The sequence below is a fragment of the Schistocerca nitens genome, unplaced genomic scaffold, assembly GCF_023898315.1.
Source record: "Schistocerca nitens isolate TAMUIC-IGC-003100 unplaced genomic scaffold, iqSchNite1.1 HiC_scaffold_412, whole genome shotgun sequence".
Classification (NCBI taxonomy): domain Eukaryota; kingdom Metazoa; phylum Arthropoda; class Insecta; order Orthoptera; family Acrididae; genus Schistocerca; species Schistocerca nitens.
This window is the reverse complement of record NW_026045945.1, coordinates 177,618-189,854: the sequence shown is the minus strand read 5'-3', so window position 1 is coordinate 189,854 and position 12,237 is coordinate 177,618.

Here is a 12,237-nt window from a genome sequence, read left to right as displayed (position 1 = left end):
GTTATGGATCTCTTACACTGACGAGGAATAAGCGTTCAGATGGGAGAGAGATGCAGTGTTGAACAACCAGAGACTTTCATCAGAGGTAGAGGTCGCTTGGTAGCTCCATGGTTTCTAGACGTTGTCTGGAAGATTTTGTTTTTCAGTCTTCCAGGTGAAACAAGCAAAAACCGAGTTTGAGGTAGTAGACAGTAGTCTTTAGTACATATATTCCCAGATCCATTGTTTGGAAACTACGAACAGTTACTTGCTGAACATAAGGCATCATAGTAAGAACAACTCCTCTGTCCTATCCTGCTACAGTGCAATTTTAGGTAGTCAAGGTGTAAATGAAGTCAGCTGCTTTACGTCAGTCGTTAGGTATCTCAGCTCCACAGAGAGCGTTCCCCGTACAACGGAGAGACATGAATGGCAGAATTATTCTTAGAAATGCATATAGCCAACATGGTGTCATAAAATTAATTACGTAATTGTTAAAGGTTGAGTATTCAAGCACTTTAAGCTGTAAAGAATACAGTCTTTAATAAAAGGGCCTACAGATAAAAATTTGATTAGAAACTTGGAACAACAGTTTTCTTAATGTAGCCAGATCTACTGCATAAAGCCAAATAATGAACTCCCGCTGAACAACTGCCTTCTGGAATAGGAAGGCGCTGCACAAATGCGAAGCAACTGGAAGCTAGAATACAAAAAACTTGAAACTCACCCATTAGAAGATGGTGAAGAGAGAATGCTGGCGAGCGGCAGCCCCAACTGTGAGTACTCAGCAGGGTGTCGATTAGTGAAGAGCTATTCTGCACATCGTACAAGGGCAACGTCAAGCAGCACTTTCCGTACGTAATGCTACAGTCAAGAGTAGTAACGTAATAACTCGAAAAAAATTGTATGACGTCCTAACAGCTGTGTAGGACATGGAAACAATCCAGGGCTGACCAGAGTACTTAAAACGAACTAGTCTATTGCCCACTTAAGAAAAAAAACGAAAGGCTTCGACAGCAACAAGCAGTACTACACCTTATGAAGTGGCTGGAGAATGGAGAGAGGGGCTTTAGTGACTGGTAGACGGTTGCGCTGAATACTTTCATTTTAAACCTTAACAGCAAGGTAAGTCCGCTCATGTCTTGGGGATCTCTACTTCCTGCTTTCTGGTCGCGGGCGACGACGCCACTGCACTGGTGGAAAGCAACCAAAGGACAGACGCAGTTTACGTAGAAACATCCAAGTAACGTGGCCTTACTAACTGTGAAACTATAGCATGGTTTTAACTGTGACAGGTGGCTAAATTTAAATATGAAGTATCCCCATAAAACAGGAAGGTAACCATGTCAACACCCGAGAAGGATAAATGAATACAGGTAAACGACAACAAGGTTTAGTTCACACGCAGCCTTTTCATTATGACTGCATTAATTAAATTTCTGATATCACCACCCAGTACCAAAAGCTTTGCTCCAAGATGACGCAACTAGTACTTATTCCATAGCGCATTTTACAGTTCGTAACTCAATAAAATACTGGTAAGCAGCCCCGTACTAGCCGTTTGTGGCTTGTTTTCACTTAGCCCACCTGGGACTCTCCCGCCTGTCCACAGGTACCATTAGCCTACTGTACTGGTATCTTCGTTACTTGTAGCGATTAGCCCCACTCTTCCCAAGATGATTTCAGCTTAAGTATTTCTTACGGTACAGATTCAATCGCAACTAGGCAGTTTTCTTACTAACGCTGCTCGCCACTGAAACGTTTTGCACGAAAGCGGGTATTACTTAAGATACATTGAGACGAACACGGTGATTATACAGTACACATTAATTCATGTCTTGCACACCAATCAACACAACAGACAAGAATTCCACCAAGAACTGAAGTATAGGAATAAAAGACTCGCATCTGAACAACGGCTTTTTCCATCCACTGGAGCTCAACAGCTCTTAAGATTTCTCAGCACAAGTGAAAATTGATAAGACAAATCGAAGCAGCAATCCAAGATACGTAAAACAGAATCCAAACAATGTCACGTACCTCACTCTTACTACTCGCATTGGACCTCGCCCAGGTGACAGACCAGAGCACACTTGCCAACAGTTCTGCGTCAACACTACGTCGCAAGTTTCTGAAATCAAGACGACCAATACTATCGTGACGCGGTTGTACAATGTGCAGGATACCTCTTCACCGATCGGCAGCCTGCTGAGTACTGACAGCGACCGTGATCGAGGAATAGAATACAGTTCCGATGCGAATGCCTACGATACGTGGTCAACAGCGGAGAGTACGAACTAACAGACAAATGCGACCAACGGAGAAACGCAACTTAGATTCTTTAGTCGGACAATAAATCACCGAAACTCAAGTCACATAACTGTGGAAATGACTCCATCTAAAGAACCCGATTTCCCAAAACATGATTTCACTGTGCTCCGGGACATGCACTCACGCGCACATCGACTGGCATGCGACCAAACTCGTGCAGTTGTGGAAATCACACCATTAAACAAACTTCCGAAGACGTGATCATACTGTGCTCCAGGAAAACCTACACAAGTACGCATTAACAGCCTTTACGTGGACTCCACCTCTGAAACATACCTCATCTATACAAGTCACAGCTCGCCGAAACCACCTTCGGACCCCTTCATACACATGCCTGGTTGTACTGAATCCGCAAGTGCACTCTCCTACATCTAACAGCACGTGGGAAATCAATCAGCACGACGTATACATATGCCACGGACGTCGTCAACGTTTAATCGTAAAGTACACGGCTCGGTAACGTGGAAAGCGATTTCGACTAACAGCCGCTTTCTCACCAGTCAGCAGGACAAGAGAGACTGGTGGGCTCTCTCTCGGTCCTTCTACCGCTCCAGGAAAAACGACCGCCATGGCTCGCCACAAATGTGAACAGCGCAGCGTTACAGCGCTACCAGATGCGGCGGGAATTCAAATCCTCTCAAATGCTGAGCACTGGGCCAGTACCAACGTCATATGTTGCAGCTGCTGCTATACCGGCACCGAAACCAACACCAAAAGACCAAATTAAATCCAATATACACTCCTGGAAATTGAAATAAGAACACCGTGAATTCATTGTCCCAGGAAGGGGAAACTTTATTGACACATTCCTGGGGTCAGATTTATCACATGATCACACTGACAGAACCACAGGCACATAGACACAGGCAACAGAGCATGCACAATGTCGGCACTGGTCAGTGTATATCCACCCTTCGCAGCAATGCAGGCTGCTATTCTCCCATGGAGACGATCGTAGAGATGCTGGATGTAGTCCTGTGGAACGGCTTGCCATGCCATTTCCACCTGGCGCCTCAGTTGGACCAGCGTTCGTGCTGGACGTGCAGACCGCGTGAGACGACGCTTCATCCAGTCCCAAACATGCTCAATGGGGGACAGATCCGGAGATCTTGCTGGCCAGCGTAGTTGACTTACACCTTCTACAGCACGTTGGGTGGCACGGGATACGTGCGGACGTGCATTGTCCTGTTGGAACAGCAAGTTCCCTTGCCGGTCTAGGAATGGTAGAACGATGGGTTCGATGACGGTTTGGATGTACCGTGCACTATTCAGTGTCCCCTCGACGATCACCAGTGGTGTACGGCCAGTGTAGGAGATCGCTCCCCACACCATGATGCCGGGTGTTGGCCCTGTGTGCCTCGGTCGTATGCAGTCCTGATTGTGGCGCTCACCTGCACGGCGCCAAACACGCATACGACCATCATTGGCACCAAGGCAGAAGCGACTCTCATCGCTGAAGACGACACGTCTCCATTCGTCCCTCCATTCACGCCTGTCGCGACACCACTGGAGGCGGGCTGCACGATGTTGGGGCGTGAGCGGAAGACGGCCTAACGGTGTGCGGGACCGTAGCCCAGCTTCATGGAGACGGTTGCGAATGGTCCTCGCCGATACCCCAGGAGCAACAGTGTCCCTAATTTGCTGGGAAGTGGCGGTGCGGTCCCCTACGGCACTGCGTAGGATCCTACGGTCTTGGCGTGGATCCATGCGTCGCTGCGGTCCGGTCCCAGGTCGACGGGCACGTGCACCTTCCGCCGACCACTGGCGACATCATCGATGTACTGTGGAGACCTCACGCCCCACGTGTTGAGTAATTCGGCGGTACGTCCACCCGGTCTCCCGCATGCCCACTATACGCCCTCGCTCAAAGTCCGTCAACTGCACATACGGTTCACGTCCACGCTGTCGCGGCGTGCTACCAGTGTTAAAGACTGCGATGGAGCTCCGTATGCCACGGCAAACTGGCTGACACTGACGGCGGCGGTGCACAAATGCTGCGCAGCTAGCGCCATTCGACGGCCAACACCGCGGTTCCTGGTGTGTCCGCTGAGCCGTGCGTGTGATCATTGCTTGTACAGCCCTCTCGCAGTGTCCGGAGCAAGTATGGAGGGTCTGACACACCGGTGTCAATGTGTTCTTTTTTCCATTTCTAGGAGTGTACAACGAAGTATACACATACTATTTACGAAACCAAGTAAATGCAATGATTAAAACAAATATCAATGATAATTCTGAAAAGAGTATTAACCAAAAAATTGACAATACATGAATCAACGGAATTCGTACTGCAAAAATTTACACTTTGTAGAAGATGAAAAACAACAAGACATTGAGAAGTTCTTGAACAGGACCAGAATAAAGGAGAAGTTAGCTTGTTAACTTAAGGGAAGCTTTGTTTGTGAACGTCCCAGAAAACGAATTTTAATGACAATATACGGTGTGATATTCTATGATGTCACTCCTCGCTGCAGTGGGTAAAAACTGAATTCTTATGTGTACATATAGCTACAAGTGACTAACCCTCGTACATTGTGCATTTACGAGCTGCTACATGATCTTCAGGAAGCAGAGGACCTCACTGAGTGCATTTTTAGTCAAAATAGTGAACAGAGCATGTCAACAAAACTGTGTAATACAATCAGAGTTATTATTTAAGTTAGGTTCAGCAGAACGGCATACAGTTCCCCATGCTGCCGAAATATATTGTGGCTACAGTACCATATTGATTTAACATCATGTAGCAGTTCCAAAATACACCATGTCTGTGGATTACTCAGATGTATCCAGGTGTTATCCAAATAAGATTTCAGTTTTTGCCCACTGCAACAAGGAGGGACATAATAGAAAAAAATGTCCTACTGCAACAAAACCACCAGACGGTCCATTGCAAAAAAAGAAAAGTATATGTAACACTATTGGCAGGCAGTTCCTCAAGTACACGATGTTTTTGGAGCGTCGAATACGAAGAAGCGATTATGGCAACTCTCAGTAAGATCTCCAAGTACATACCATCTAACAAGATGCAAAGGGACGCAGAGCGAAGGCAGAGGCTATTATCAACGCAGGACTTCGTTTCAGAGGTTCTCTCCCTGTCAGCGTTTCGGCGAAGATGGATAAAGACGTCGATCCGGTAGAGGGTCTATCCATCGCATGATTGTCGGTCGTGAAGGAAGACGTCGACAAGATAACATCCAGAGTAGGAGAGACATTAATATCTATAAACATAACTCCCTCATCCTCTGTTAGAAATATAGCAGATAATGCTTGTGAACTACGTAATAATTACTGCGTATGTGATGAGGTCATAAGAGTTTCTAAACTATGGATCCGCATCTATAACGGTCACACTTAGGAAACTTGTGCCGTCTGGGCATCCATGTGGCAGCAGTAGCACATCGCCATCTTTGAAGACGTACACGTGGACTGCATTCAGCTGGCATCGTCCAACGTGTCATGCAAGCATGAGGAGCCCCCCTGAGCCCTTGTTGAGATGTATGGCAGTGTATTGTTCGAAGGGTCGCAGCGTTGGCCCAATAACCATTACTACCCAAGGCATTCGTAATGGTTAATTCAAAGTAGGTTAGATTAATGTCAGAAGTTTCACGGTCGCACAAGAATTGAGTAAATAGGCAGATGACGAGGAGGAGGTTGATATCGCTGTCATGCAGTTGCCCAACGCATCCTTCGACAACATCTCTGGTCTTCATGTAACTGCAGAGGTAATTTCATGGGATAACATTCATTCAAATGTCTGCCGTAATAATTCTCAAAAAGTTCTTAAAACAATACTGTTTTTCACTGAACACGTAACTGTTGTTCAACCACATATCCATAACGCTATTTGGTACTGAATTAGCTTGTATTATCAGTTTAGATTACCAACAGGTGACTACTTAATTCATCTGCGTTGGGTTGTAAAAAGTTTAGCGAGAAAACACTCATTAATAACAATGGACAGTAACGCCAAGTCCCTCCTTTTTGGGGAGCATCCTCAGGGGCGACCGTAACATCGCCTCTGAAGACGTTTATAGAGTTACAGTTAGTTGTGGTCATTCAACCTCCAACTTACAGAAGAAGTCTGTGGCCTACACAAAACTCTGCTGTAATATTGCACGAAATGTACCAGACAAAATTTTGAATTGCAAAGATCTCGGTGGATGAACCACAAGTGACCATAAAATGACTCTGATGTATCTACTGATCGTCGACCTGCGCCCGAGGAGTGTGGGGGTGGCCCTCCACGAATTCCCCTCCTGCGCCAACCTCTATCTCAAATACTTCCGTTCCCTTCTGTTCTGGTTACCCCACTGTACATTATTCACTACCACACAATGCAGCGCTCTAAACGTATATTCTCACGAATCTGTCTCTCTAACTAATGTTTGTTGGTTGATTGGTTGAAGGGACCAGACTACAAAGCCATCGGTCCCTTTTCCCACGATCATGAAACACCCACAAAGAATAAAAAACAACTGAGATGACAAGGGACAACGCATCAAGAAAGACGTAGACAAAGACTAGAAAAGAGGAATTAAAAGCACAAAGAAGGTTACAGTGGTTAGCCGACCACAGAAAAACAAAAAGAAAAAGCCAACCACCAAGCGACACACTAAAAACCCCAATCGAAAACCGTAGGCCGAAGGCCAGGCGCAACACACAAAAGGACAAGCCCATCGAACCGTCGGTATAGACCACTTCAGAGCCGTGAAACGCGGCAAGGATGGAAAGAAAGCGGCGGTGGAGGTCTCAGGAGGGACTGAGCCCTTCAGGCCCTGAGCCACATCCAGCCGAATGCACGGACGGGGCGCACACCACGGGGGTATACGTATATGGGCCCTGAAAAGAGGTGGGAGAAGGAAAAATTCAAGCCCAAAGAGAAGATCTCTGACGTGAACCGCGATAGTACACCCTGAACTGGGCCGCCATTCTGGAAGATGGACGACCGAGTTGGGGAACAAGGGAAGGTAATCTGGATGCCCAGGCAAGCTACGAACATGTGCAGCATAAGCAGAACGTAGACGTAGGCACCGGATCCGCAATGGAAGGACACCAGCCTCCACAAGTATGCTGTTTACAGGGCTTGTGCGGAAAACTCCAGTTTCGAGTCGGATCCCGCATTGCAGTATGGGGTCAAGCAACCACAACGCAGAAGGCGATGCCGAACCATACGCCAGGCTCCTGTAATCGAGACGGAAGTGAATCCACGACTGATACAGTTGTAGAAGGGAAGACTGATCGGCACCAGAGCTAGTGTGACTCAAGCATCTAAGAGTGTTAAGATGGCACCGGCACGTTTGTTTAAGCTGCCTAATATAAGGGCACCAAGTCAACCGGATATCGTAAAGCAAGCCGAAAAACAGTGCGTCTCCACCACAGCAAGAGTTTCGTCACAAGATAAAGCCGTGGCTCAGGGTGAACAGTGCGACTCCGGCAGAATACATGACGCTGGCCTTGGCGGCCGAGAATTGGAAGCTGTGCGTGACGGCACAAGACTGCGCCCTGTGGATAGCGCCCTGTAGCTGCAGTTCAGCAGCCGCAATGCCAGTGGAGCTATAGTACAGCCAAAAGTCATCACCACACAAAGAAGCCAATACGGACGTTCCCGCAGCGGCAGCTAGCATATTGATAGCAACTAAAGACAGGCAGACACTCAAGACAGAGCCTTGCGGGACCCCATTCTTCTGAACTCAAGATGAACTATGGGAGGAACCACCCTGCATGTAGAAGGAACAAAGCGACAGAAAATTTTGAATAAAAATCGGGAGCAGGCCCCTAAGACCCCACCCACGAAGCGTGGTGATGATGTGGTGTCACCATGTGGTATCGTATGCCTTCCACATGTCCAAAAAATGGCAACAAGATGCTGATGGTGGGCAAAGGCCATACACATGGCAGACTCCAGGCACACCACATTATCGGTGGCAGAGTGGCCCTTACGAAACCCACCTTGAGACAGACACAGAAGGCCCAAAGACTCAGGTAGCCAACTCAATCTCTGGCTCACCATGCGTTTGAGCAACTTGTACGCAATGGTTGGTTGGTTTGTGAGATTAAAAGGACCAGACTGCTACGGTCATTGGTCATTTTTTCCAAAACTTGAAAAATCACCCACACAGAGTAAAAGCGAACAAGGAACAGATGGCAGATGACACAGGAAGACAAGAGAAACAGACAAACACCAGACAAAACGAATTACAATCACACAGAGTGTGACGGTTGGTTGGCCGACCAGTGAGAAAAAAAGGAAAAGCCAGTCACCGAGAAAAATGTTAAAAACTCAGTCTAAAACCGTAGGCCAGAAGACAGACTCAACACTAAATAATGAGAAATACATAAAGCAATGGTAAAAGCCCCTTGCCCGAATAAAATGCAAAACTAAGCCTGCCATAGCAAAGTCATCAGTTAAAAGGGCAGGGAGCGTATCAGGAAGCGCAAATGTCTGCCTGAGCAGAGTTAAAAGTGGACAGGCGAAAAAAATGTGGACCACCATCAAACCCGACCCGGAGTGACATAGGGGCGGGTCCGCATGGCTGTGTGTCAAGTGGGTGTGGCCAATTCGGAGCTGACAGAGGACTACTGAGTCCCTGCGAGTGGGCCGCATGGACGACCGCCACACATCCGTCGTCTCCTTGATAGGACGGAGTATGTCTGGTGCGGTCAGGTTGCGCCATTCAGTGTCTTATAGCTCGAAAATTTTGCGGCGTAAGATTGCCCGCAAATCAGTCGCCGGGAGGCCAATGTCCAGAGATGGTTTACTGGTGGCCTCTTTCGCCAGGCGGTCTACATGTTCATTGCCGGGTATCCCAACATGGCCTGGGGTCCACACAAAGACCACAGAGCGGCCGCAACGGGCAAGAGCATAGAGGGACTCCTGAATACCCATCACCAGACAAGAGCGAGGGAAACACTGGTCTATAGCTCGTAAACTGCTCAGGGAGTCGCTACTGATCAGGAGCGGATAAAATCTAGGGCACGAAAGATGGCGACCAGCTCAGCAGTGAAAATGCTGCAGCCAGCAGGCTAGGGTCGTTGTTCGTAATGGTCCCCTAGAGTTAGAGCATAACCGACATGACCAGCAACCATCGAACCGTCAGTGTAAAACACGCCAGAGCCCTGATATGTGGCTAGGATAGAATAAAAGCGGCGGCGAAGGCCTCCGGAGGGACTGAGTCCTACGGGCCCTGTGCCAATTCGAGCCAAAAGCATAGGTGGGGCACAAACCATGGGAGTGTATGCATAGCGGCCCGGAATGGAGGTGTAAGAGGGAAAACCCCAAGCCTGATGAGAAGCTCTCCGATGCAACCGCAATCGTACAACCCGACCGGGGCCAACGTTTTGGGAGATGGACGACCGATTGTGGAAACAGAAGACGATAGTTAGGATATCCGGGCAAGCTACAAACATGCGTAGCAAAGCGGCCAGTAAACGTTGGCGCCGTAACTGCAGTGGAAGGACACCTGCCCCCACAAGTATGCTGTCCATAGGGCTGGTGCAGAAATCACCAGTGGCAAGTCGAATCACGCTGTGAAGAATTGGGTCCAGCACCCGCAACACAGATCGCAGAGCATTTAGATGCTGCCAACACATCTGTTTAAGCTGCCGAATATGAGGCAGCCAAGTCAACCGGGCATCAAAAACCACACCCAAAAACCTATGTGACACCACCACAGCAAGAAGTTCGCCATCAAGGTAAAGACACGTCTCCGGATGAACAGTGCGTCGCCGGCAGAAATGCATAACGCTGGTCTTGGCTTCCGAAAACTGGAAGCCATGTGCTACAGCCCAAGACTGCGCCTTGCGGATAGCGCCCTGCAGCTGACGTTCAGGAGCTGCAATGCCATGAGAACTATAGTAAACGCAGAAGTCGTCAGCATCCGAAGACGCTGAGACAGACGTTCCCACCGCTGCAGCGATCCCGTTAATTGCTATTAAAAACAGGCAGACACTGAGCACAGATCCCTGTGACACCCCATTGTCCTGAGGTCGGGAGGAACTATGGGAGGCCGCGACTTGCACGCGGAAGGTTCGATGCGACACAATATTTCGTTGGAAAATCGGCAGTGGACCCGGAAGACCCCAACCATGAACCGTAGAGAGGATGTGATGACGCCATGTCGTATCATACGCCTTCGCCATGTCGAAAAAGACAGCTACCAGTTGCTGATGGCGGGCAAAGGCCTGACGAATGGCCGACTCCAGGCTCACCAGATTGTCGGTGGCAGAGCGGCCTTTTCGAAACCCACACTGAGACGGAGCCAGGAGTCCCCGTGACTCCAGTACCCAGGTCAACCGCCGGCTCACCATCCATTCAAGCAACTTGCAGACAACGTTGGTAAGGCTAATGGGACGGTAGCTGTCCACCTCCGAAGGGTTTTTCCCAGGTTTCAGAATGGGGATAACAATACTTTCCCGCCATTGCGACGGAAACTCACCCTCGACCCAAATACGGTTGTAAAGGTCGAGGAGCCGTCGCTGGCAGTCCACTGAAAGGTGTTTCAGCATCTCACAGTGGATGCGATCCGGGCCAGGAGCGGTAACACGACAATCAGCGAGGGCACTGTGAAATTCCCACTCACTGAATGGAACATTGTAGGATTCAGGATGGTGGTTCGAAAAGAAAGGCTCCGACGTTACATCCACTCTCTAATGGAGCGGAAGGCCAGAGGGTAATTCGCAGAAGCGGAACTCTGAGCAAAATGCTCCGCCAAACGGTATGCAATGACGTTGGAGTCAGTACAAAGTGCTCCATTCAGTGAGATCGCAGGGACGCTGACTGGGGTCCGGAAGCCATAGACGCGTCGAATCTTGGCCCAGACCTGCGATGGAGTAACATGGAGGCCAATGGTGGACACATACCGCTCCCAGCACTCCTGCTTGCCTTGGTGGATAAGGAGGCGGGCTCGCGCACGCAGGCGTTTGAAGGTGATGTGTTCTATGGAGGGATGTCGCTTGTGACGCTGGAGCACCTGCCGGCGATCTTTAATCGCTTCAGCGATCTCAGGCGACCACCAAGGCACAGTCCGCCGCCGAGGGGACCCAGAAGAACGAGGAATGGCAGAGTCGGCGGCAGTAACAATGCCCATGGTGACCGATTGAACCACCGCATCAATGTCATCACTAGAGAAGCTCGATAGCGGCAGTGGCGGAAAACAAGTCCCAGTCAGCCTTATTCATAGCCCACCTACAAGGGCGCAGAGAAGTCTGACGCTGTGGCAGTGACAGAAAGATCGGAAAGTGGTCACTACCACACAGGTCGTCATGCGCTCGCCATTGGACAGACGGTAAGAGGCTAGGGCTGCAGATGGAAAGGTCAATGGCGGAGTACGAGCTATGCGCCACGCTAAAGTGTGTGGAGGAACCATCATTTAAAAGCGAAAGATCGAGCTGTGCTAATAAATGCTCAATGGTGGCACCTCGACCTGTCGCCACTGACCCACCCCACAGAGGGTTATGGGCGTTGAAGTCGCCCAGTAGCAAGAAAGGCTGTGGCAACTGGGCTATCAGAGCAGCCAGGACATGCTGCGCGACAGACCATCCAGTGGTAGGTAAAGACTGCAGACGGTAACAGCCTGTGGCGTCCACACCCGAACAGCGACAGCCTCTAAAGGTGTTTGGAGAGGAACAGACTCGCTGTGCAGAGTGTGAAGGACAGAGGCAGACGCCACCAGACACCCTTTCATAAGCTGCTTGGTTCTTATAATAACCCCGATAGCCACGGAGGGCGGGGGTTCGCATTGCTGGAAACCAAGTTTCCTGAAGAGCAATGAAGAAGAAAGGGTCAAGGCTGATAAGTTGTCGGAGCTCAGCTAGATGGTGGAAGAAACCGCTGCAGTTCCACTGGAGGATGGTATTGTCCATGGCGGAGAAAGGCGTGACGGGACTAGGAAGGCAGATTACGCCACTGGGTCACCTGCTGCCTCCGATGGA